This window comes from Camelus dromedarius, chromosome 6, assembly GCF_036321535.1.
Source record: "Camelus dromedarius isolate mCamDro1 chromosome 6, mCamDro1.pat, whole genome shotgun sequence".
NCBI classification, from domain to species: domain Eukaryota; kingdom Metazoa; phylum Chordata; class Mammalia; order Artiodactyla; family Camelidae; genus Camelus; species Camelus dromedarius.
Genome location: NC_087441.1, coordinates 88559218 through 88587134, shown reverse-complemented (window position 1 = coordinate 88587134; position 27917 = coordinate 88559218). Strand labels below are relative to the sequence as shown.

The window sequence follows — 27917 nt, the reverse complement described above, 5'->3', positions numbered from 1 at the left end:
TTACTCAAAGTGATGTCAAGGATAATTCAGCCTGCATTGACCCAGTATCGAGGCTTGCATGTAATCAACACACATGTATTCAGAACACAGACGTGTGCATTAATATTCATAAATATTGATTCAAAAGAGCATATCGTGACCTAACCCAAATGCCGATTTTGAATAAGATGGAGTCATAGTCCGTGATATAGGATTACAAGTCTTCCAACAGGATGAATGAATGGCATATTCAACCCTACGTAGAGAATAAATGGCATACACCTATAACAAAGACAAGTAGCTCTGCAAAACTGTACTAAGTGCAAAAGAGACAGACAGGAAAGTGAACATTGGGATTGGTTTCACTTCTAGGAATTTCAGACCCCATGAAACAAATGGATCCATGTTCTGAGAGAGTGTGTATTTCAGCAGAAAAGCAACAGACGGATATGCATTGTGGGTGAATGGATATTACAGAAACAAAAGATTCTTATAGTGGGTCTCTGTGTACTGTGAACTGTTAGAAAGTTTAAATAGGTGTGAATCCATAAACAACATGGACAGAATTCCCTCCGTTTGTACTGTGTATACAGATCTATACAAAAGGATAGAGGGAAGAAAAAACTGATCATGGGACGCTAATGGAGAGAATCACATTTACCTTTGGAACCTCTCGTCTGATGCAGCCCCTTCCCCAACACTGACAAGATGCAGCAGCCATTGGGGATGGCAGTTACCGGTTGGATTCCAGGTGGAATCTTGGTGTGTTCCACCAGGATTGTTGTGGCTGGTGGATCCAATGTAACTGGGCAGAATTCTGTGGGTGGATCAGTGTCATGGAGGCGGTACCGCCCTCTATGGAGCTTGGCTTAAGTCTCTTTTTCTGGAATCTGTGTAAGTTCGAGATACTCGTGCTGCGCAATGGCCTGAGTTCACGGGTCAGTTTCCAGAATCTGAAAGGGCAGATAGTGGAAGATCTGCCTGTCATCAGCTTACAGGTGAGGCTCCGAGGTACTTTCAGACTTGCCCTGTCCTTTAGAATTTGACTTTATAGGAGACATGAAGGAAGTTGGCAGAAAAGCTGGCTGCACGAATTGAGGTGAGATGCGAACACATTGATGAGAGTTGTTCTGCTACAATGGAGAATACTGGCATGGAGGCATCTGTAGAGAATACCAGGCTCAAAAGACATTCATGAGACATATTGAACCTCGCTGATACTGGCAGAAACATATGGAGTGTCAACGTGCACTTTAGGAAGGTACTCAATTCTCTGCTCCAAGAACGGGTCCAAGATTACTGACGTCTAAAAGAGAAGAGATGGCAGAGATGATAAAAGCGCTCATGTTCTTGGAAGAGGTCGTGAGAATCCACACGTCCCAAGGGGCATTTATAAACCACTCAGACGACCAAGCACGAAGCACAGGTAAGCCTTTTCCCAGGGTTGGCCCTTGGTACCAAGCACTTGCTCTTCCCTCCCCTCCCCTCATATATCCATTTCAAAGAATCAGCACTTGAGTTGCAATGAAGCCAGTAGGAGCTGAGCAAGCCCCTCCTTGTATCAGAGTTCCTCCTCCTTCACATTCTGTGCACAACAGTGAACTCCTCCATTGTCAACTACTCTCGACTAAAATAGATTGGTATTGAATTCTTCGCTCACACCTTGAAATGATGATCTTCCCCTAGATTCAGCAAATGCTGGGCTTATATCTACTTTGGTGTGAAGGGAGTTTTGTAAGTGAGTGAATTTTTTGCCTGTATTTGGATATTTATTTATCCTCATTTTTTCAAAACAGTATTTGTAACTATTATAATTTAGTTATTGAAATGAAGTGTAATTGTTGGGATAGATATGTAGTGACACTTCTTTTGTGGACCGTCTTTTCCCTTTTGTCAAGTCCCAGGAGCAGGATATAATGTGATTGCTGTATTTTTTGGGTTAAATTGCTTTTCTCAACATAATTAGTCGATTAAACATTCTCATCTTTGATAGAAGAGCACATGATTGTCAATAGCCTAGCAAAGCTGCGGCAGTGTTCTCATATCTATAATATCTCTAAGTGCTATTGAAACCAAGCCTATGTAAAAATACATTGTTTGTGTTTCTTTGTGGTTTCCTAAATAATAATTTTTCCCCTTGAATCGCCAACATTGACCAGTATGTGTCATTATTAGGAAAGGGCACCACATGCACAATGGAAACCTAGGGTTGTGGTTGTTAATGGTTCTAAGAATTATTTCATTGTTTCTGTTAGTGCTGGAGGCACCAAGAGAAAACTGTTGACCTGCCACCTTCATGACTTTTGGCTGCTAATTTATATTTTCTGTGCATTTTTCTTATTTGGATATTTCAAGCTGGTACCTAAATTTGGCAATTCTGTCTTATAGTTAGATATAGTATGTTTCTAAAACTGTATTTATTTTGATACATTTCCCATGTATGTAATTTAATTCTGTTTATTATTTGAAAGTCTGCAATGAGGTATGAACACATTGTCAGACCTGGAGTTTTCGGACACATCCTCCCACAATTGGTATACAGAAAAATAGCTAAACAAGAATCAAGTGTCTGTGAGTTATGACTAAATTGTGTTAATTTATCCATGCCAAACTGGCAGAGTACCAGTGCAAACTTTGCTCACTCTCTCCCTTGTATACAGCAAGATAAACATACACTCTCCCAGCCCTTGGCTCAGGAACCCTGCTGAATAATGCCCAAACATCTCTTACTTCAAAAGTCAGAAAGAATTCTCACATAACCTGGAAAGAGTAGAAGGCAAATTAGAGAATGGAAATCAGTGCAGGACCTGACCTTTGGTGAGGGAGCAGTAAAGGGGAAACTGTGTTTTACTGGAATGCACACTCTAAAGTGGACAGGTCATTTGAGATGGAAGAAAATGTGCTGAGGGTTAAAAGAGTGCATAGTGGACGTTTGGTTGACATATCTGAAAGCAATAATCACAAAATTTCTCTGCAATTCATTCCCAGACCAATACTCCACCTGTTAATTTTGAGCTAGGAGTGCCTGTGGAATCTGTGTGTTAGGGCTGTGGCTGATGTCACAAATTTATTCCCAGGGGTTTGGAGATTGTTTTGGGCTGTGGTTGGTACTATCTATAGAACAGATCTGCCTGGGTCCTCTCTTAATATTAAATCTGCTGGCATATGTGTTGTGGATTAGCTTAGTAACCCAGGGCCTTAGTCACAGTCTTTCCACATCCACGGTATAATTGCTCATTTTCTCCATAAAGGAGAAATGGGTCTCATTCAGAGCCATCTTCATCTAGTTTCTAGAATCCAGGGCAATTTATTGTTGAAATCAGATTCTATAGCCCAAGGATCTGCAACTTTCATAGGCAGGATTGAAATTTCTTATTGTCCAAAGCAGAGGTTTTTGAAATGCCCCATGCTTGCCTTTGAGTTCCAATGCCTTATTGCAAGAGTTTTTGGAGCAGAGATCTGCTGAACAATAGGTGAATTTGAAGCCTTTCCATCAGACTTGACTACCACATGCTAATGCAACAATAGTTGTGGTGCTGACCCAGTACTACACCAAGGACCCAACTGTGGCACTGCACGCTTCAACAGGTTCTAATGTGTGACATCATTAGATTTGTTTCCACTTTTGTTTTTGTTTGCAGAGAACCTGAGGGAACCCATTATAAAATTTTGACTTTTCCGTGGCAATAGTAAGGATGAATGCACTTTCATGAGAGTGTATTGGAACCATTCCCTATCCACATATCCAGCCGGCAGCCCAGAAACCATTTGGAAGCCTCTATTCCAGCAAAAATTACTAGTCCCAGCACTGTCAGAGCTATGATAAGCATTTAACCAAAATGACACTCTGCTAACTTTACTAGAATAGGTTGTATTCACCACAACAAAAACCACACTAGCAATCATAGATATAACAGGCAACAGACACAGAAGGAATGCATGGCATCATTACATACCAAAAACAATCCTCACCGCATTAATACTAAATGTGCACAGAAATGATTTCACTTACAAAAGCTGTTCAAGTCTATAATAGATAACTGATAATCCTTAACCCATAGCGATAGAGAGATATAATAAAATTAAAAGAACCATTCCAAATTTTCAAAAGACAGGAGTCTCCTGAAAGAACATCCAATGTATTAGACCACCAAAATTTACTAGAACATGACTTGAAAAGGGAGGACATAAAATCACTGAAGGAAATCTTGAGTCTATGAATACAAATGCAGGCTAGTATAAATGGAAAGAGAAACACTTTAGATGAGCCAAATATAATCAGAAAACTCAACGGTGAGAATAGCTAAGCTAAAGACAGTCCAAATCGGACTAGATAATGCAGAGGAACAAATAAGTGACTTCGAAAGCAGGATAACCACAATCACTCAGTCAGAACACGACATAGAAAAGCAAGTGAAAACAAATGCAAGCAATGCAACTGAAACCTGGGATAAGAGAAAACATACCAGTCTATGACTCATAGGGATCCCACATGGAAAAGAAGAAAGACAAATGGTTTGAAGAGATATTTGAAGAAATCAGACTGAAATTTTCTTAAACCAAAGATAGAACCAGCTATCTTAACACAGGAAGCACAGAGGGTCCAAGCATAATGAACCCCAGTAGGCCTACAACAATATATATTCTAATTTAAATGGCCAAAGTTGATAATAAAGAAATGATTCTAAATGCACCAAAATAGAAACAAGTGCATTGCAAGAGAACTTTCTAATGTCTTCAGCTGATTTCTTAATAGATAGATTGGTAATTTTTTCTTCCCTCTTTCATTTTGTGTTGATCTCTATTCCAAGAACTGATGAAAGGCAGATTCCTTCAGTCTAAACAAGATGAGTTGGCAGAGATTCTATAAGTGTTCAAGTTCTTGGAAGAGGTCATCAGAATCAACACATCTCAAGGGGCTTTTTCAGACAATACAAGAGACCATGCACCAAGCCCTGTTTATACTTTTCCCAGTAGTGGTCCAATGTATTAAGACTTGCTGTTCCTTCACACTAAACCAGCCATGCAGGTATACCTTCAGTCTGCTACTGCAGTTGAATTGGAGCCAGGTCCAATTTTACCAACACTGTAGGGAGAACCTGAGCCTGCTACTGCAGGAGACACAGCACTGTGTCCCATTTCACCAATCTTTCAAGGAGGCCCTGAGCCTACTCCTGCAGGAGACTCAGAGCCAAATCACATTCCACCAGCTGTGTAGGAAGAACCCCAAGCCTTCACTTGCAAGGGATCCAGGAATGTGTCCAATTCCACAAGCCTTGTAGGGAGACCTTGAGCCTATTCCTGCAGGAGAACCAGATCTCTGTCATATTCCACCATCCCTCCAGGAAGATGCAGGGCCTCCTCCTGCAGGAGACTCAGGAATGGGTCCAATTTCACCAGTCCTGCAGGGAGACTCTGAGCCAATTCCTGCAGGAGACCCAGGACTGGGTCCCATTCCATCAACCCTGCACTAAGACCTTGAAGTGGGTCCAATTCCACTAGCCTTGCTGGGTGACCCTCAAGCCTGATCCTGCAGGAAAATTAGAGATATGTCATATTCCAGAAGCCCTGCAGGAAGACTGAAAACCTGCTCCTGCAGGAGACCCAGGAATAGGTCCAAATCCACCAGCCTTGCTGGGAGAGCACAAACCTGATCCTGCAGGTGATACAGAGCGAGGTACAATTCCAACAGCCCTGCAGGGATATCCTGAGGCCACTTCAGCAGGAAACACATGACTGGGTCACATTCCAATATCCCAGAAGGGAGACTGTAAGCCTGCTACTCCAGGAAACCCAGGACTTCGTCCCATTCCAGCAAACCTGCAAACACTGAGACTGCATCTGCAGAAAACAGAGTGGGTCACATAACACCAGCCCTGTAGTGAGACTACAAACCTGCTCCTGGGGGAGACCAAGCCCTTCACAGAGAACATGAGCCAGCTCCTGCAGAAGAACAAGAGTTGTGTGACATTCTACCAGCTCTGCAGGTAATCCCTAGGCTTGTTCCTGCAGGAGACAGACATCCCAGTCCAATTCCATCAGCCTTTCCAGGGAGAATCCCAGCTTCCTTTTGTAGGAGAGCCAGAACTAGATCTCATTCCACCAACCCTGCACGGAAAAACTGAGCTTGCTCCTGCAGGATACCCACAGCCTAGTCTTATTCCACAAACCCTGCAGGGAGACACTGAGTCTGCAATTGCAAGAGACCGAGGACTGGGACGAATTCCACCAGCTCTGCAGGGAATCCCTCACCTGCTCCCATAGGAGACTAAGAGCCATCAGTTCTGGTGGGGTCCCTAAGCCTGCATCTGCAAAAAATACTACAGAGTGGAGTCACATTCCACCAGCCCTGCAAAGAGAACAGAACCTGCTGCTGCAGGAGACACAGGACTAGGTCCCATTCCACCAAACTTGCAGGGATACCCTGAGCCTTAGACCAAGGAATGGGACAAATTCTGCTAACCTTCTAGGGAGACCATGAGCCTCTCCTGCAAGAGAACCAGAGATGGGTCATATTACAGTATTCTTCCAGGAAGACCCAAGGCCTGTTCCTGCAGGAAATGCAAGAACAGGCCCAATTCCTCCAGCCTGAAGGTAGAGTCCAAATCTGTTCTGGCAGGTGACCCAGAGATGGGTCCCATTCCACCAGCCCTGCAGGGAGACTCTGAGCCTACTTCTACAGGAGATCCAAGAATGGGTCCCATTAAACCAACCCTGAAAGGAGACACAGAACCTACACTTGCAGGAACCACAGAGCCAGGTCACATCCCATCAGCCCTGTAGTGACCCCTGAGCTGAGTCCAATTACACTATCCTTGCAAGGAGACCATGTGCCTATTCCTGAAGCAGAACAAGTGATGGGGTCATGTTCCAACAGCCCTGCAGGAAGACCTGGAGCCTGCTTCTGCAGAAGACCCAGGACAGGGTCTGATTCCACCATCCCAGCAGGGAGAAAACTAGCCTGCTCCTGCAAGTGACCAAGGTCTGAGTCATATTCCACTAGCCCTGTAGGAAGAACATAAGACTGCTGTTACAGGAAACTCAGAGCCATGTGCCATTCCAGCAACACTGCAAGGAGACTCTGAACCTGCCCCTGCAGGAAACAGAGACCCAGTCACATTCCACAAGCCCTGCAGGGATACCTGAGCCTTCACATGCAGGAGACCCAGGCCTGGGACCAATTCTACCAGCCCTGTGGAAAGACCCTGAATAAGCTCTGGCAGGAGACTAAGAGCCATGTCACATTCCACCAGCCCTACAGGTAATTTATCAGCCTGCTCCTGAAGAAGACCCAGAGCCAGGTCACATTCCATGAGCAATGCAGGGAAACTTAGAACCTACACCTTCAAAAGATCCAAGATTTGGACCAATTCCAATGGCACTGCACGGAGACCATGAGCCGTGTCCAATTCCACTAGCCCTGCAGGAAGGCCCCGAGCCTACTCCTACAGGAGAACCTGAGATTGGTCATATTGCAACAGCTCTAGAATGACCCAGAGCCTGCTCCTCCAGGAGACACAGGACTATGTCCCATCCACCAGCCCTGCAGGGAAACCCTGAGACTGTTCCTTCAGGAGAACAACAACTGGCTCACATTTCACCAGCAATGCAGGGAGACTTAGAGCCTGCACCTTCAAGACACCCAAGAATTGGACCAATTCCAACAGCACTGCAGGGAGACCATTAGCCAGGTCCAATTCCACTAGACCTGCATAGAGACCCCGAGCATGCTCCTGTAGGAGACCCAGCACTGGGTCTCATTCCACAAGGCTTGCAGGGAGAAACTCTGCCTGTTTCTGCAGGAGACCAACAGCTGAGTCACATTTCACCAGCCCTGAAAGAAGACCCCAATCCTGCACCTGCAAGGGACCTAGGACTGGAACAAAATTGACTAGCCCTGTAGAGGGACCCTGAGCCTGGTTCTGCAAGAGAATCAGAGATGGGTCATATTCCAGTAACCCAGCAGGGACAGTCTGAGCCTGCTCCTGCAGGTGATACAGAGTAGGGTGAAATTGCAAAACCTTGCAGGGACACCATGAATCTGCTGCTGCAGGAGAAAAAGGATGGGGTCTCATTCCACAAGCCTTACAAGGAGACCCTGAGCCTGGTCTTGCATGAGATCCTGAGCTGGATCCTGCAGGAGACACAGGACTGGGTCCCATTCTACCAACCCTGCAGGGGAACCCGAACCTGCACCTGCAAAAAACACAGAACCGTGTCACATCCCACCAGCTCTGCAGTGAGACTGTAAGACTAGCCCTACAGGAGACCTAGAGCCAGGTTACATTACCAGTCCTGCAGGGAGACCCTGAGCCTGATCTTGTAGCTCCTCCTGCACCTACACACACACTTCTATGAGACCCAGAGCCAATTCAGGCATCACCACCCCTACGGGCTGAGATGCCTCTGCAAACACCAACACTGTCATCTAATTCTCAGAATCAACCCACTCCCAGACTCGAACTTTACTTCCCTTCTCCTGGAATCATTTTTGTTTGTTTTTTTCTGTAATTTCCTTGTTTTCTTTCATGTCATTTAGAGTATCATCTATTTTTAAGTTTTAAGTTTACAATAATAAAATTTAGATGTTTTTCCATTTTAAATTGTGCAATTCAGGAGTATTAAGTGCATTCACAATGCTGTGTAACCATCATCACTGTCTAGTTTCAGACTGTTTCTTTCCTCATAATAAAACCCTGTATCCAAACCACACATTCTCTTTTCTCCCTCCCCTAGCCCCTGACAAGCCCTAATCCTCTTTCTCTCTGTGTGTCTTTCCCTACCCTGGATGTTCCCTATCAATGAAATCATACAAAAGGTGGCTGTTTGTGTCTGCTCTCATATTTTAACAAGGGACTGGTGTTTTGTTTTTTTTTTTACTTGAAGTAGCATTTTGGTTATTTGAAAGGGAAACCCAGGTGGATTAAACATGAGATGTACAAAATGAAAATTTTTAGTAACTATGTGCATAATCTCGAGATAGGCACTGCTATTCTATGTGTGAAACCAGAGCCAGAAGGGAGATGCTTAGCTCTTCCTGTGGCAAAACATAACCTACAAAATAAAAAATAATAATATTCAAAAGCCATGAAAGTCAAACCACAACCTGGAAAAATCATTTTTCATAACCTAAAGTCAGAGAAAGTTTTCACATCCCTGTGGTCCAAAAACTTCTTGAAACACTGTGTTCTAAACAGAAACAGAACAAACACATACAATTCCAACAAGAGGAAATGCAGGTAGCCAGTGTATATTAGAGGTGCTTGACCTCTCAAGTGAGGATGCAGACAGATGTACACACTTTGGAGACAGCATTGGTCACCATCACACTGGCAGGACTTTAGCCTGGTGACAACCAGCTCTAGTGACAACATAAGGAGGCAGAGGCCACAGTAGATCCCCTGGAGGGAAGAGTGAGCAGACACTCCTCTCTGGGAGAACAGTATGCAGGGTGAATTACAGTTCCACAAGTTCACCCCTTTCCGAGTAGTGCTGATGCTTAGTGTTGATCATACTAAAATTCTTGCACAATTTTTCAAAGATGTCTTTTCAAGGATGTTCATCACAGTTCTGGTTTAACTAGTAGGAGATTGGAAGCAACACTAATGTTCATGGAGAGGGGGTGGGATTCATCAGTTCTGGTTCACATGGAGGAATGATTGTTGTGCAGCTGGAAAAATGACTGCTAGGTCTTTACCTGATGTCAAGGAAGCCCTCAGTTTGGATGCTTGTTAATCCATCATCTACATCCCAGATGCCATCTATGACCACATATGTGTCAAATCATCATAGATTTAAATGAATCTTGTGGTGTGTGAGAGACAGAGGCAGAGAGAATAAGAGAGATAGAGACTGAGAGATGTTCACCAAGCCATTCATGACGGTCACTTCTGGGGGTGGGATTTGCAAATCTCTGCACTTTTCCTTTAGGCAACATTTCAAGTGTTCATAATGTATCTATATTGATGTACTAATTCTAAGGTATTTAAAGCATATGTTACTTGAGATTCATTCATATTGAATCCACAGCATAAAGTTTATTATTTTTATTTTAAAGTATTTGTTACAAGTACAATCAGCATTTATGAGAGTAAAATGATAAATTCTAAAGAATGAAGAATCAGATAAAGAACAAAACCTTTTGGTGACTCAGACACAGGCCAGCTAGTTGGCAGCAAATGGCAGGGTGGGACAGGTTTCTCTAGAAGGTTGTGTATGTTCTGAATCAGCATCCAATAGAGGCAAGGAAAAATTACAAGACATGTACGCTGGAAACTACAACAGCTTGTTGAGAGTAATTAAGAAAGACCTAGCCCTATTTTAAAATTTGAAGGAGCCAAAGTGACAGAGTAGACAGACTCACAGCTTGACCTCTCCCACAAATACACGAAGAATTACATCTACAAAAACATTGAATTGCACAGAAACCTCCTGAACTCTGGCACAGTGTCTCTCATTTTGAAATACAGGAAGATTCTCACAAAATATGGTAAGGAATAAAAAGAAAAAAGACAAATTCAGTGCAGGACTGATCCTGCAGGGAAAAAGTAGCATAGGAAGAAAGGCACCCTCACACTGGGACACAACCTCTCTAGCTGGGAGATCAGCTAGGAAAGAAGCAGAGCTTCCAAGGTTTGGAGGAGACAGTGGCAACTGCATGGCAGGCAGAACTGGGGAATACTGACACAGAGGGTCCCTGTGATGACCAGCCCTAGACATGAACTAGCAGGGATGAGCCAGGACTGGGTACTGGAGTCAGTGAAGAGCCCAGGCAGAGGGCTGGGTCACACTGCAGAGAGGCAGCATCAGGAAACTAGAGGGCAGTGGGAGCTCTGGCTGTGTGTGTGTTTGTGTGTGGAAAAGAACAGACTGAAACTCTCATAAAAAGCACCAATGTTGGTATAATGGGGGAGGAATGATGCATGGCTGTGCCAAAGTCACTTTCTCCACTTGGCTCCATTGTTGGTGTGTTCTCACGAGAAGAGAAATGGGGCTTGGTCATAGCCAACACTGCTGCACAAAGGCAGAGCTGAATGTTGAATCCATATCCTGTGCCATTGCAACTTCACAGGCGGGACTGAGATTTGTTTACAGCCACAGGCAGAGAGGGTGGATTTGCTCTCTCTGGTCACTTTGTGGATCCACACCTCTGGGACTTACAGGCAGTGAGTGGAGTTCTGACTCAAGAAGGGTGGCCAGTGAGGGTATTTACAACAGGGTGGTGTATGGTTCCATATGTGGATGCGGGATTGGGGTTTGAGCTGAACCTGTAGTGGACCACAAATTCATGTGTGTGACTACACACTTGCTAAGGCAGGTCAAAGGGACTGACACTGCTGGATCGGCACTGATGTTTCCTGGGGCTCAGAACCTGAGGGGCACCAGAGTAGGTAGCTGACATTCCCATAGCTAAAGCAGGGATAAAGCCAACATCAACAAATAGTACTTTGTAAGTCTGCATAACAAGTGACAGACAACACCACAGAGGGAACTCTCCAGTGGAAATCTCCTGCTTATTTTTCTTCACAACTGAAGTGCTCCCACCCTGCCTACTACACACCACAGCTCAGAAACGGGTCTAGAAGAAATACGTAGAGCCAGAGAAATATAAGTAAATAAAGAAGCCGAGGAACCACTTTCAATTAAAAGAACAAGAGAAATCCCCTGAAAGAACAAACAGTAAAATAGACTGATGGTCTACTAGACTTCAAAAAGGGAATGATCAACACACTGAAAGAACTAAAAGAGACTATCAATAGAGAAAGAAAACTTTGAAAAGCAAATTTAAACTATAAAGAAGAGCTAGTTAAAAATAGAAAATTCAACTACAGGCAATCAAAAACAGAGTAGATAATGCAGAGGAATGAATAAATGACTTAGGAGACAAGATAAAAGAAATAACCCAATACAGCAGACATAAAAGCCAATAAAAACCAATTAAAGCAAGATAATATAAAGTGCGCCAGCCTATGCATAATAGTGGGTCCCAGAAAGAGAAGAAAGAGAAAAGGGGATTGAAAATATAGTTAAAGAAATCATGACTGAAAACTTTCCAAACCTTAAGAAGGAAAGAATTATCCAAGTACAGGAGGCACAGAGGGTCCCAAACAAGAAGAAACCAAACAGACCTACACCAAGACATATTATAATTGAAATGGTTAAAGTTAAAGATAAAGAAAATATTCTAAAGGCAGTGAGAGAAAAACAAAATGTTAGTTACAAGGGAGCCCCATAAGCATTCAGCAGATTTCTCTACATAAAAACTTCTGGCCAGAAGGGAGTGGCAAGATATTTTCAAAGTCCTGAATGAGAAAAGGCTGCAAACTAGGATATTCTATCTAGAAAGACTCTCCTTTAGAACAGAAAGAGAGAGAAAGAATTTCACAGACAAGCAAAACTAAAAGAAGTCAGCAGTACTAAATCTATGCTAAAAAAAAATTGAAAGTTCTAATCTAAATAAAACATAAACAGGAAGCTATAGAAATTAGGAAACCATAATTGGAAATGCAATAAATACAGTGAATTGCAAGGGAAAACATGAAGATATAAATAAGTCAGTAAGTCAATAAAGAAAACAAGAAAGAAAGAGAGAATAGCAAAATCATAAAAGGTGAAAGAGTAGAGCAAGAGAATATAGATTTTGTTCCCTTTCTTTTTTTTTTTTCTTCTTTCTTTTTGTCTTCTTTCTTTTTAGGATGCACTTGAGCCTACATGACTATCAACTAAAACCAAACAGATGAAGTAAGGGGTTACCAGACTTGAAAGACAAGATAACCACAAATCAGAAGTATATAAAGAGTCATAAAACCCAAAAAGAAACCAGGCTTATAGAAAAGAAATTTATCATATGACAAAAATGAAAAAAAAATTAAAAGAAAGAAACAAATAAGAAATACCAAATCAACTGGAAAACAAATTTCAAAATGGCAATAAAACCACATCTATAAAATAACTACTATAAATGTCAATGGACTAAGTGTTCCAATCAAAAGAAAAAGTGAAGGAGGAGGAAAGATGGTGGAGTAAAAAAGATGCTCAGAGCTCACCCTCTCCCACAAATTCACCAAGAGTGACATCCACAGACACACCCACCACCCAGAACACCTGCTGAACTTTGACAGAATATTGCCTTCTTCAAAAGATAAAATTTTCCACAAATCTGGTAGGAGAAAAGAAGAAAAAGGAAAATAGTTCAGGACCATTCCAATGAAGAGGGAGCTGCAAAGGAGTAATAGCATTAATACACTGGGTCTACCCAACTCCAATGGCGAGTTCAGCAAGATGGAGAGGGAACATCTGCGTCTCGGATCTGTACAGAATAGCCTTTGACTGACAGAACTAAGTTAATTGGGCGCAAAGAGTCCCAATGATCCCCAGCCATAGACGTGAACCAGCAGAGGTGGGATGGGACAGGCTGTCTGAGTCGAGCAGAGGATTTGGGCTGACTGTACAGAGGAAACCTTGGGGGACTACAATGTTCTGTGTGCCATGGCTGGGAGAGTATACAGATTAGAACAGCCTGGGTCCCCCATAAAATCCAAAAAAAAAAAAAAAGGCAAAGCAACACTGCTGGTGTGCCCTGGGGGGAAGGGGATCCGTAGCCATTGTGTCCACAGACCCACAGTGCCATTATTGGAGACTTCTTGGGAGAAGAGAGTCAAGGCTCAGCCATAGCCACCATATTTTCTGGTTCATGGTTCCCAGGTGAAGGAGGGGTCAAAAGCCGAATCCCTACCTAGGGGCTCCACAACCTCATAGGTGGGACTGAGATTTGTTTACAGTCCCAAGCAGAGGGGACCATTACACACCGATGCCTCTCTGAATTGGCTTTTCTAAGACAAATGGACAAGAAGCAGTGTTCTGGAACAGAGCAGGGGTGATGGCTAGTGCAGCTGTTTTCTCTGAGTCCACCTATGAAGCACGGACCTAATGCGGCAGGGGAGCTACCTGCCAACTACCTTGCACAAGTGTGGTGCTGGGACCAGGCATCTGGTGGGGGTGCAGACCACCCACAAACTGATGCTGGGACACAGACCAGGAGCACGACTGGAGGGCCTCTGGAACCAGCAAGTGGAGTTTTCACAGCAGGATATGGGCAGGAGTGTGACAACCACAGGAAAAAAAGGAGCTCCTGCTCAATAGCCAGGGCAGACTCAGGCCACCAGAACACCAGCCACACCACAAACAAAGGGGATAACAGGCAAAAGGCATGGAAGGAAGACTTGGCAATCACCCATAATTAAAAACAACCTTATGACAAAATAATTAAGAGTGCATATTCTTGGAGAAAGGCCAAGATAGTGGAGTAGAAGGATACTTGTATCTTATCCTCTCCAATAAATACACCAAGACTGACATTCACAGACACACCCATCCACTCAGAACATCTGCTGAAATTTGATAAAACATTGCCATCTTCAAAAGACAAAATGTGCCACCAATCTGGTAGGAGAAACGGAAAAAAGAAGGAAGAAAATGCAAAATGGTTTGGGGTTGGTCCTTTGAAGAGGGAGCAGCAAAGGAGGGATAGTGCTGGTTGACTGGGTCTCCCCCTTTCCAATGGAGAGGTCAGCAGGATGGACAGGGAACCTCTGAGGCTCAGATGTGTACAGAACCGCCCTTGACTGACAGAATTAAGTTATATGGGCACAAAGTGTGTCAACAACTCCCAAAACTAGAAGTGAATCAGGGATGGGAAGGGACAGGCTGCTGGATCCAGGCAGACTCTGGTTGACTGTACAGAGGTAACCCTGGGGGACTACAGTGTGCTGTGGACAACTGCTTGGATTGTATACAGATCAGAACAGCCTGGGCCCCCCATAAAATAAGAAAAAAAAAAATAAAGCAAAGCAACATTGCTGGCTTGCCTGAGGGAAGGGGAGTTTTGTCCTTTGTCTCTGCTGACCCACAGCAACATAACTGGTGATTTCTCAGAAGAAGAGAGATGAGGCTCAGCCACAGCCATCATACCCACCCAGGCAGAGGCAGGGTTGAAACCTGAATATGTACCTGGCAGTTCTGCAGCCTCATAGGTGGGACTGAGACTTGTTTACATCCCCAGACATATAGGAAGGTTCTGTCCTGGTGCGTCTATGAACTCGCACCTCTAAGACAAATGAACAAGGAGCAGAGTTCTGGCAAAGAGCAGGGACTAGGGCTGGTGTGGCCATTTGCCTCAAGCCCACCTACAGAGTGTGGAACAGATGTGGAGTGGGGAGTAGCACTGAACAGGGGAGCAACCAACCCAACTACTGTGCAGGACTGCTGCACCTGGACACGGCATTGGGAAGGGGCACACCCTGCCCACCTACCATGCAGGAGAGCAGCACCAAGATGCAGCATTGGGAGGAGATGTGACATGTCTACCTCCAGGCACTGGGAGCAGCACAGACCAAGGGTGTGACCAGAGGGTCTCTGGAACCAATGAGCTGAGTTCATGAAACAAGGCAGGGGCAGGAGCTGTGACAACCACAAAACAAATAGGAGTCCCCATTCAATAGCCAGGGTAGGCTCTGGTTAACAGGTTAATGGCCACATCCGTAACCAAAGGGATAACAGACAAAAGGCACAGAAGTAAGACTTGGCAACCACACTTATTTAAGAAAGACCTCTTGATAAAATTATTAAGGGCACACAATCTCCACGGGAACATCCTCTCTTCTTTTTCTGTTCCATTTTCTTTTACTTTTTAAATGTTACTTCTTAAATAATTTTTATATTTCTATTTTTAATCCCTTTTAAAATTTTCTTTTAAAATACTAATATTATTATCTTTCAATTTGTCCAATTTCATTTTTATCTTTGTTTTGTTCTTCTGTTATGATGATACTCTGTTCTCAAATATTTTTCTTCCTTTAATGTTTTAAAAATTCATCCCAACTCAATTGTTATCTTGTTTCAATATGTTCTTCTGTTATTGATTATACTGCTTTTAAAACTAATTTCTTTGTGCTTAGTTTTATTTCTGCATCCACTTTATATAAATAAATAAACTCCTAAAGGACGACAGTAGATAACTGATACTCCATAAGCCATAGTGCCAGAGAGATATAAGCAAGATGAAGAAGCAGAGCCACCTCTCTCAATTAAAAGAACAAGATAAATCCCCTGAAAGAACAATCAATGAAATAGACATTGATAGTCTACTAGATGATTTCAAGAAAGGAGTGATCAAAGTACTGAAGAAACTAAAAGAGATTGTCTATAGAGACAGAGAATATGTCAAAAAACGAAATTGAAACTCTAAAGAGGAGCCAGTGAAAATTGGAAAACTCATTTGCTGAGATGAGAGTTGAGCTAAAGGCTGTAAAATGTAGGCTAGATAATTGAGAGGAATGAATATGTGACTTAGAAGACAGGACAACAGAACAGCTGAGAGAAAACAAATAAAAACCAATGAAAGCAATATAAGGGACCTATGGAATAACATAAAGCATGCCAACCTACTCATAATGGGGGTCCCAGAAGGAGAAGAAAGAACAAAGGGGATTGAAAAGGTATTTGAAGAAATCATGACTGAAAACTTCCCAAACCTAAAGAAGGAATCAGATATCCAAGTACAGGAAGCACAGAGCATCCCAAACAAGGAGGTCCCAAACAGACCCACACCAAGACATATTACAATTAGGATGACCAGGGTTGAGAATAGGAAATGATTCTAAAGGCAGCAAGAGAAAAACAAAGAATGAGATACAAGGGAACCCCCATAAGATTTTCAGCTGATTTCTCTACACAAACAGTACAGGCCAGAAGGGAGGGGCAAGGAATATTCAAAGTCCTGAATGAAAAAATGATGCAGCCTACGATACTTTATCCAGCAAGGCTATCCTTTAGAATAGAAGGAGAGATAAAGAACTTCACAGACAAGCAAAAACTAAAAGAATTTAGCAACACTAAACCTATGCTAAAGGAAATATTGAAAGACCTACTCTAAACAGAAAAGAAGCAGGATGCTACAAAAAGGAGAAAACCATGATTGGAAAGGTGATTGCTACAATGAATTACAACAGAATAAACATGAAATCATAAAAGAGGACATCTAAATCATTAAGGGTGGGGGAGGCGAACAAGAAAATGTACAGGTTTCTCTCTCTCTCTCTCTCTCTCTTTTGTTCTTGGTAGGATGAGTTTGAGCTTATATTACTCTCTGTTTAAAACAAACAGATATAGTAATGGGTTAATATATGTACAAAGTAGGGTAACCACAAGCCAAAAAGTTACAATAGAGTCACAAAACTAAGAAGACACCAAGATAATAAAAAGGAAAATTATCAAACCACAAAAAGAAAATGAAAGGAACAAAGAGGAAATACCAAATCAACTGCAAAACAAAGTTCAAAATATAATAAACACATATCTATCAATAATTATTATAAATGTCAATGGACTAAATGCTTTAATCAAAGGATATAGAGTGCAGAGTGGATAATAAAGCAAGTATCTACAATACACTGTATACAAGAGACCCACGTTAGGGAGAAGGACACACATAGATTGAAAGTGAGAGGATTGAAAAAGATATTCCACAAAAATGGAAATGACAAGAAAGCAGGAATATCAACAGTGATTTCAAATAAAACAGACTTTAAAACAAAGATTATAAAGAAAGATTAAGAAGGACATTTTATAATGATTAAAGGAGTCATAGATGAAGATATTACACTCATTAACATATATGAACCCAACATAGGAGCACCTAAATACATAACAGATAAAAAGGGAAAATTTGATCGGAATACAGTCATGGTAGAAGACTTTAACTATCCATTAACATCACTGGACAGATCTTCCTTACATAAAATTAATAAGACAACATAGAAATTAAATGATAAAATAGAACAATTTGTCTTGGTTAATATTTTCAGAACATTATATTTCCCTAAAATAGAATATACATTCTTCCCAAGTGCACGTACCACATTTTCTAGGATAGATCATATACTTTGGCACAAAAGAAGCATTAACAATTTGAAGAAGATAGAAAATATTTGAAGCAACTTTTTCTGAACACAATACCATAAAAGTAGAAATTAACTACAGAAAAATAAAGGAGAAATAAATGACAGCATGGAGATTAAACAACATACTACTTTAAAAAAAAATGGGTGGATGATGAAATCAAAGAAGAAATAAAAAAACACAGTGAGACAAAAGATGATGAAAACACAACCACACAGAACCTATGGGATCCAGAAAAGTCAGTGCTTAGAGGGAAGTTTATAGCGAGAGAATCAGGTCTACCTCAAAAAAGAGGAAAAACTGCAATAAACAATCAAACTTACCACCTAAAAGAATTAGAAAAAGAAGAGCAAAAAATAACAAAAGTAAGCAGAAGGAAGGAAATAATAAAGATCAGGGAGGAAATAAATAAAATAGAGATATTAGAAACATTTGAAAAAATCAAGCCAAGAGATGGTTTCTTGAAAGAGTAAACACAATTGACAAAATTATGCTCTATGCTGGAAATTGACACAACAATGCAAACTGACTATAACTCAATAAAATAAAAATTAAAAAATAAATATATTAACAAAAGAAAAAAGAAAAGGTAGTTTCTACTCACCAGACTGGAGGAGGGGACTGCACCCCATGCGGGGTCACACTCCATGGGAAAGCCTGGGGTCAGGATCGGAGGAGCAGGGTGCTGTGGACAGGATCTGTCACAGGGTTTCTGCAGGAGGGGAGGGTGAGGCATGTGAGCAGCCTGAGGACTGGCCATTTGAGTAAGTTCATGGGCTCTGGGGTGGAGGGGCTCCCCCAAGTGTCTGGACTTGACTCTGGGTGAGTTGGGCAGGTGGACAGTGGCTCAGTGTGAGTCCAAGTCCAGTGGAGGAGGTAGTGCGTTAGATCTAGAAGGACTCCTTCTGGGGTGGGAAGGCCCATAATGGAGGCAGGAGGCCAAGCCCAGGTGACTGAGAACAGGGTGTGTCCTGCACAGGCCTGCAGGGCAGACGAAAGCATCCAGTCTACAGAAGGTGGAAACATGGTCCATACAAGGGCTCAGCTCAGATGTCACCCCCTCAGAGGAGCCTTCCTTGCCTGCACAGTCTACAGGGACAGCCTCCTCCACGCACATCTCCAAAGCAGACACCTGCTCCATCTCCTGCTTAGCATTCAGGACCCGGGCCCCTGCTCCACGCCCAGCCATGGTTCCGCTGCCCTGAGGAAAAGCCCTCACAGGAGCCATCAAGCCCTGCACGACCTGGGCCCCACCTCTCTGTCTCTTCTGCCACCACTGTCTCCACCTGGCCCTCTTCTCCTCCACTCCTGCACTCCCCCAGCCCTGTGTGCTCTCCAGAGCACGTGTCTCTCCTAACATGCTGTGTGTGCTCACTGTGTCTCATCCACTGCATGCCTCCCACCCAGGTCAGTACCCAGTGCACAGTAGGGCTCAGTAAGTAGAGAATGAATGACTCTTACCATCACTGCTAGGAAGACCTTTGTCTGTGGCCTACAGTGATCACACAACCGTCACACATTCGCTGAGGTCCTACTGTGTGTTGGGCGGGTTCCATATACCGGGCACAGCAGGGAGTGAAGCAGGCAGGTCTCCATTCTCATGCAGCAGACAGCCTGGTGGGGGACACAGAGAAAATTAAGTATAATATACACAATGTCCGGAGGTGATATGTTCCATGGAGAAAAATAAGGTCAGGGAGGACATTTGAGCAGATTCCTGGAGGTGTTCAAGAAGCAGGCGGAGAGAGATCCTGGCTGAAAGAGCAGCCAGTGCAAAGGCCCTGAGGCCACAGTGGGATGCGCATGGAGGGTCTTAGTTATCCGTGTGAGTTCTTAGTCCTGCCTTGAGTACGTATGTTGCTTTTATTTGTAAACCTTGATTTCACCTTTAAAGCAAATTAAACTGCATCATCAATCTGCATAATTTAGCCAATTCTGTTTCAGGTGTTGTGGGCACAATGGCGGGCTAGTTACTTGGGTTGGTAAAGAATTACCAGCGTCTGAGAAGGGTGTAGGAAAGTTTAATAGGGACACTGCTATAGGCAACATCAGGCCACACAGGCAAGAGGTGCCTACACGAGTGCCAAGGTTGAGTGTGTGGGGTCTGTTATTGGGGGGGGTGCTGTTCACACAAGGAGGAGGGGGCTGCATGATCAATTCATGCACAGGTACCTGGTTGGTTGTGAGATCTGTCAGGGGCTTCTCTGAACAACAGGCTTTACCACTTTAATAAGGGCAGGATGTGAGGCCTCTCTTCCTGGGGCAATGAGTTTTCATAGGGTAAACACACAGCAAGAGAAGATGTTTTATAGCTTGTGGAAATGCAGGTGTGCAAAGGGTCCTGCTGTGGGGAGTGGGAGGTAAGGTGCCATTGGGCTCTAGGCACACAGAGAGCCCAGGGGTGAGGGTGTATGACTCTAAAGAGTGCCACCTGGCTTCACACCAGGGACTTTATGTGAAAACAGGAGAATCTAGGTTGTCAGCACGTGTCTACTCAGTGACCTCCCTAAGCCTAGCTCTGTCAGGCACCAGGTGGCTGTGAAATGAACATGAAGGTCCCACCCTGAGGACCCCAATGAATGAACATCTTGACATTCTCAAGCCCCTTCCCCTGCAACACCACCCCACCTCATCTGGGTCTCAGGCTCTGACCCTGATATCAGTGGCACCTTTGTTCCCTATATCCAGCTCCTCTGGACGTCTCTGTGATGAGCTGTTCCATGTCAGCGAGCCCCAAACTGAGCTCTGCCTTTACCCCATGAATGCTTCCTCCCTGTGAAGCCCCTTGTGAAGGAGCCACCACAAGCAGGATCCTTCAGCCCTGAGTCTCTGCCTTCCCCACCCCTCCGATTTCCCCCAGCCCATGATCCCCTCTGGAGGTCCCTATTATCCTCTCCCTCCCACTTCAGTCTTGGGCTGCACACCAAATCCCTCTTCACAATCTCCCACAAGACAGGTCCAGGTCCACTTGGGGACACTGAGGTGACACATGCGGGTGTTGCTGGGAATGAAGAGCAGGATCCTGAAGCAGAGGAGAGGCAAGGGCTCCCAATCCACCAGAACACAGGCTAAAGTGGGGGCAAGACACCCATAAAGGGTGAGGCAGGCATCACACTGCAGCCCCGCCCTCTGTTCCCCCAGGGTGCCCTGTGTTTCCTGCTTTGGCCTGGGGGACTTCCCCCCTCATCTCTGTTAGAGGGGTGCCCATTCATTCATTCACACCCTCATTCACCATGTACATGGGTCCTGCTCAGTGCCAGGCCTCAGCTGGATGACAGCTCATCCTTGGGGACACAGCTCAGATCTCACCTCCTCCATGAAGCACTCCTGGATTCCCACCCCTCCTGAAGTTCCTCTGGCCTCAGTTGGGACCACTAGGGCTGAGACCACACTCTGATTACCTCCCAAGTCTGTGATCTCTCTGAAAGCCCTGGGCCCAATGTGGAAAGAGACTCAGAAAAATGGGGCCAAAAGGGGCTAAGAAAAATGTTACTAGTTCTCTATTACAGAGAAGGGCACTGAGCAGAGAGAGGGCAGTGTCTAACCAAAGCTACAGAGGAGGGTCTCAGTGAGCCCTCCCTTGGCCCTGTTACTAGTTCTCTGTTACAGATGAGGACACTGAGCCACAGAGATGGAGCAGAGCCCTGCTATAGCCTTGGCCCCACGGCCTGTGTCCTTTATTACTAGCTCAATGCTGCCAGCAGGGGTGTGGGCCTGGAATGGAGGTTGAAAGCAGCCTGACCCCCAGGACCACTTCATACACAAAGTCAGTCTCAGGAAACACCCCTCAAGACATACTCAACACCCCTGGGATTGGGACCTGATTGCTGTTCCTGGAAGCTGGCTGGGCTTCCCTGTGAATTGGCCCAGGAGATGCTTGGGACAGACACAGGGCCCCTGAGGCTCCCTGTCCCCAGATGAGCAGCTCTGGTCCCCTTGACTGTCCCTGGCAGAGGCCTGATGACACGAGGTGTTGGTCGGGTAGCCAGCTGTGGAGATGAGGAAATGGGAGCCACATGCAGGTACATGCAGAGGTTCAGGTATTCACTCAACAATCATTGATTCAGGCCTTGCAGTGTGGCTGGCCTGGGCCCAGGCCTGGGTGTCCTGTAGTGAATACAGTCAACCCCTTGAGCCTTCTGGGAAAGCAGTGCTCAGAGAAACGGGCCCTCAGAGCCCCCATCTTGCTCCCCATGAACAATCACACTGAGATGAGGCTGCAGCCATGGGTCCCAGTGGAGGGTGAAGGGAGGAAGGAAACCCAGAGTGGGCACTGACCATGAGCCTGGACACTGGAAACAGATGGCCTGGGCTCTGTAATCTGGGGTGGTCACCTCCCCTGTTCTCTCTGTGCCTCAGTTACTTCTGCAGAAATGGGTGATAACGCCTGTCCCTGCCCCACAGATTTTCATGAGGAGTCAGTGATCTCTTATGCGTGTAGGACAGTGCCTGGCTATGGGTCAGGATCCTGCTCACCTCACAATAGTCTGTCCCACTTTAAAGATGAGAAAGCCAAGGCTAAGGGGGTTATGAGACCAGCCTGGGCTAGCCCCCTTCTCATGCTCTGCTGTCCAGGTCTCCTGCTTTTACATCATCCCTCTGCCCCCATATCCACCCAGCAAAGTAGGTGCTGAGAATCTGAGCAAATCAGAGTATGAATGGAGACACACCCTCTCCCCAACTTGGGCTCTTGGGGCGGTGGGCAGGATGGGGATATCGGGCTCCCCCAGACTGTCCAGGAGGCCCAGCATGTCCGTCACCTCATTTCCACTCAACACTGAGGTGTGTGTCCAAGGGCCAGAGGGCGATGGAGTAACCCAGGGTGGGTGGATGCTAGGTAGGTGTGGGAGGCAGAGAGTGGCCCCTGGAAGACAGTGTCCAGGCAGCCAATGTGTGGGGAATGAGGGTGCCCAGAAGGGGCAGAGGACAGAGTCCAGCCTGGACACCACCCCCTGCTGGACCCTGATCTGGGGTGAGAATTGGAACAAGCCAGGGCCCCGCTAGGACTCCTCATCCAGCAAAGAGGTGAGGAAAAGTTAAGGAGACAATGGAGGCTGACCCCACCATGCTCCCTGTGTGAAGGCGCTGCTTCCAGGATCCTGGAGTTTCCTTAGACCTTTGTGAAGTGGCTGCTGTTTCCAGCCCCATGTGGGCAGAAGGACTGAGGCAGGGAGGACAGAGTGACTCAGGACAGAGCTAGGATTCATCCAAGAGTGTCTGCTGGGCCTCTCGCTGAGAGCAGCCTCTGGGCATCATGGACTCAGGAAGTGTCTTGTCCTCCCTCTTAAGGCTCCTGGCATGTTAGGCAAGAAAGGTCCCAGCGCCCATACCTGGGCCTCTCTGGGTGATGCTGACATGTGGGATCATGATGGTCCTGGGAAAGGAGAGAGAATGTAGGCTGGGCGTCAGGTCTGCATCAGATCCTAATGATGCCCCTAATGTTGTGTGAACTGGAAACTCCCTGACCTCTCTGTGCCTGGCTTTCCAGCTCTGACTCAGAGGACTGCTGTGCTTGGCACACAGTAGGACCTCAATCAGAGGAAAAAGCCAGCCCTTCCCCAGGAACCTCTCCTCTTACATGCCCAAAGCTAAGCCCATGTGCCACACATCACCAGAGCTGATACTTGACAAACAGGGCAAGTGAAATCCAGCAACCCTTCCCTCCTGCCTGAGGCCCTTCCCTCCTCAGTGAGTGGCTCAGAGCAGGTCTCTGCATCCCAGAAGCCTGAACTGAGCCTTGTGACCTGGAGGAGTCCCTGTTCCACTCAACTTTTTTTCCAGTTGCTTCCAACAAGCCACAAGAACACCTGGTCAGTCTCTTAGCTGCAAGGTCCTCCCTTTCCAAATTCCCCCATCACATCCGGGCTAGAAGATGTGAGTTCCAGGGCACATGACCATCCAAATGATGACTTCAGGGAAACATCCCTGCCCACACTGCACTCTTCAGAGCCCACCTTCTAAAAGAAGGGGTAGTGACCCACGGTTGTGCACAGTTTTATCACAACACAGCCCTCACCCACCCACCATTGGAAACATGTGAGAAGCAGAGATTCCCAAGTGCCTGGACCCCTGTCATCCAGAAAGCAGAGGTTAGGGTAACAGACAAAAGGGGAGAAAGTAGTTTCATACTATGTATCTGATAAGGGTTAACACCCAAAACATATAAATAACTCTTACAATTCAACAGCAAAAAAAACAAGCAATCTGATTTAAAAAGTGGGCAGAGGAACTGAATAGACATTTTTCCAAAGAAGGCACACAGATGTCTAACAGGTACATGAAAAGGTGCTCAACATCACTCACCATCAGGGAAATGCAAATCAAAACCACAATGAGATATCCCCTCACACCTGTCAGGGTGGGTGTCATCAAAACACAAGAGATAACAAGTGATGGTGGTGGTGTGAAGAAAAGGGAAACTTCTGCAATGTTGGTGGGAATGTAAATTGGTGCCATCACTCTGGAAAAGAGTAAGAAGACTCCCCCAAAATTTAAAATTAGAACTTCCGTATGATCCAGCAAGTCCACTGCTGGGAATATATCCAAAGGAAATGAAATCACTATGTCAATGAGACAACTGCACCCTCACGTTCACTGTATCATTATTTACAATAACCAAGATATGTAAACAACCTAAGTGTCCATCAACAGATGAATGGATACAGAAAACGTGACACATATATATGTATATATAATGGAATCTTATTCAGACTTTAAAAAAATGAAATCCTGCAATTTGTGACAACTTGGATGGACCTTCAGGGTATTATGCTAAGTGAAATAAATAAGACAGAGAAAGACAAATACCTATGATCTCATTTATATGTGGAATCTACAAAATAAACCGAAACCCATAGAAACAGAGATCAGGTTGGTGGTTGCCAGAGGTGAGTCAGGGGGTGATTGAAATTCGGGAAGATAATCAAAATGTACAAACTTCCAGTTAGAAGATAAACAAGTCCTGGGGACATAATGTACTGCAAGGTGACTGTAGTTAACAATACTGTGCTGTGCATTTGATAGTTGTTAAGAGATTACCTCTCAAAATTTCTGATCACAAGGAAAATAGTGTGTGACTATGGGTGAAGACTGAAGACAGACGTCAAGTAAACTTAATGCAGTGATCATTTCACAATATGCACATGTAATAAGTCATTATGCTGCACACCTAAAGCCAACAAAGTTATGTGACAATTGTATCTCAGGAATACTTATCCCAGGAAGCGGGGGTGCGAGCCTGGATTACATACTGCAGGAGCTGCCTTTGTCCTCCAACAGCAGAAGGTGGTAGTTGTGACAGGGACTGTATGTCCCTCAAAGCCTAGAATGTTTACTGTCTGGACCTTCACAGGGAGAGTGTGCAGACCCTGCCCTGGAAGACGGTGGTCATGGCAGCAACAACGGCCTGCCTGTGTGCAGGCTCAGCCCAGACATCTCCTGTGCTCTGCTGTCACCGCATTTACTTCCCTCCACACCCTCAGAGGGAGAGGCTTCAATGTTCCGATTTTACACAAGAGAAAACTGAGGCTCATTTGCTTTGAATTATTGACCAAGTGGTGGGGGAAGCTTTGAACCCCAGTGTTCTGATTTCAAAGCCACATCTCAGTCCTGATTTTTAGAAGGTGGAGGTCCAGGCACTGGGGACCCTCCACCTTCCTCACTTGTAGTCTTACTCTAGGGCTGCCATCCCCGAGGCGTCTGGGTGAACACATTTAATCCGCTTACTCTGCACCAGCTGAGCCCTTGGCTGCCAGTCTGTTGTTGCTGCCTGACACCAGCTGAGTTTTACAAGTGAACCATCACCCCCTGCCAACCCACCTGCCCTGCTATGTGTGGCAGACCCCTCCTAGCCTGGTCATTCTAAACCCTTAGCTCACACATTTGCACAACTGCATCGAAAGGGCCCTACTCCCTGTGTGGAGGTATCGACAAGGGGAAGGGAGGGGAGTTTTGGGTGGCCCCTTACTCTGAACGTGACACATGACAGGGACATGTTCATGTCCATAATGGCACTCAATTTGAAGCTAAGAACATGGTCACAACGAGGGGTAAAAGCTGAGAGGCTACAAGGCTGCTGAGAAGGGGGCTTGACTATTGAATTGTAAATGTGTAATTTAATTTAAAACTTAGCCCCCTGGGTGATAAGAATTTGCCCCTAAGGCCAGAATTGGCCACCTGACCCCTGGGAACCCCTCAATTCCAGGATGTGATCATCTGAGCATGGAGAGGGCTTAAATTGGGGTGCTGTCCTCTCAGTCATGGTGCACCTGCCCACGTATGAACCCATGAACTGCAGTTCTCACACATCAAGGCACCTCTCATGCCCTGCCAAGGAGGCCCAGGTCATAAGGAAGGGATGACAGACTGTGAGGTCACACGTGTGCCCCTGCAGGTGTGAATGTTGTATAGGGAAGAGCCAACCCCCACTCTCACCTCCAGGAGGGGTGCTGGAGGGAGCAGGACTCCTGAGCCCCTAGGCTTAGCAAGCATCCTGGCTGAGGGTGGGGAGGCTGGCCACTCTGAAGTCATAGGTCAGATGGTAGATTGGGATCCCACCCCCACAGCTCACCAGTGAGACCGTCTAGTCTGTTTTCTCTGTAAACTAGAACCCAGTCACCCTCACCCTCAGAAGTGGGGGCAGCCTGTGTAAATTAAAACACAAAGCCCTGGGCTGTTTCAGGTGCCCGGGGGTGTCCAGCCCCCCTAGGCCGGGCAGGTGGGAGAGGAGATGTATGAGTTAGCAGGTGTGAGAGCAGAGCTGAGACTTGGCTGAGTGCATGCACTCTAACATCCAGGAACTGCGAGCTACCACTAGCAAATCTGTTCACTGAGGCCATGTGTACTCTCCCTTGTCATTTACAATCCCCTGTTTGAACAGAGGCCTCTGGAGTCTATTAGCCACATTGTTGCCTGTCACCACACTGTTGCAGTTCCAGGGTCTCCATTTAGCCAGCTTGAAGGAATAGTCAAAGTTTTTCTTAAAACCAGTGACAGAAAACCAAAGTGGCTTAAAGAAGCAAACAGGGCAGGAGAGAATGACTTACCTAACTGAGACATCCACAGGGAGATTGGTTCAGGCAGGGCTGTACCTGGTGCTCAGTCACATCAGCAGAAGTCATCCTTCCCCACCTCTGGGCTCTGCCACTGGTGTCATCTTCACATGGCTCTGCCTTTATGAGAGCAAGATAGTCACCAACTGCCACAGGCTGACATCATCACCCCTCAACTCCCAACTGAAATAGAACTTCTCTGCTCCCAGGATTCCAGTAACTAGGCCTGACTTCTGTGGAGCCTGATTGGGCTGGTGCCCAGCCCTGAGCCAATCACAGTGGCCAGGGAGGATGGAAAATGCTGATTGGCCAGATCAAGGCCATGTGACCATCCTCTCCAGGAAACCTGTGAGCTGTTCACCTGTTTTCAGGTTGGGAGAGTGTGATGTCTCCCAGAGGATCCTGCTACTAGTACAACCTGCAGGTGGCACAATGAGCTGAAATGAGCCTGTCTGCTTGGTGACAAGTGACAGGTCACTTAGTGGTTCCCTGCTCCAGGGAGGGAGGCATGTCCAAACAGTATTGGGGCTTCAGAGCCAGAATGTAGTAGAAAAGCCTCCCAGTCTCCCAAAAGGTGGGAAAGTGAGCAGTGACACTGGAAAGGCACTCCTCTCTGTGGCCCTTGGCTTTCTCCTTGTTACAGTGGAGAGTGCAGTGTTGCCCCTGACAGCCCACTTCCCTGCTGGGAGGCCTTTGCAAAAGGTGGAGAGTGCTTGGAAAAGCCCACTTATTCTGAGGAACTGTTATTGCTCCTGGTGGCATTATTATTTTCATGTCACTTGTGAGGTGGGCCCTGAGGGGTCCCTGATCTGGGGGCACAGACACCCACAGAAACTTGGCCCAGTACTGCTGTTCATTCAACAATGACTTACCGAGCACCTACTGTGTGTCAGATTCCCAGGGTAGAGTAGTGGTGTTGACAGCACAAGC

General features: G+C 45.4%; 2 long non-coding RNA genes across 2 annotated transcripts in view; both read right to left on the bottom strand.

Annotated features, from left to right (window-relative positions):
- The window catches only part of LOC135321540 (uncharacterized), a 539910-nt gene that overhangs the window by 428552 nt on the left and 83441 nt on the right, over nt 1–27917 (bottom strand). The gene's annotated exons all lie outside the window — the stretch shown is intronic.
- Nucleotides 751–27210, bottom strand: LOC135321530 (uncharacterized). Its single transcript, XR_010381373.1, has 4 exons — nt 26982–27210; nt 19399–19551; nt 18542–18649; nt 751–1285 (listed from the first exon to the last, which is right to left on the bottom strand). It is a non-coding gene; the product is annotated as an uncharacterized LOC135321530 (long non-coding RNA).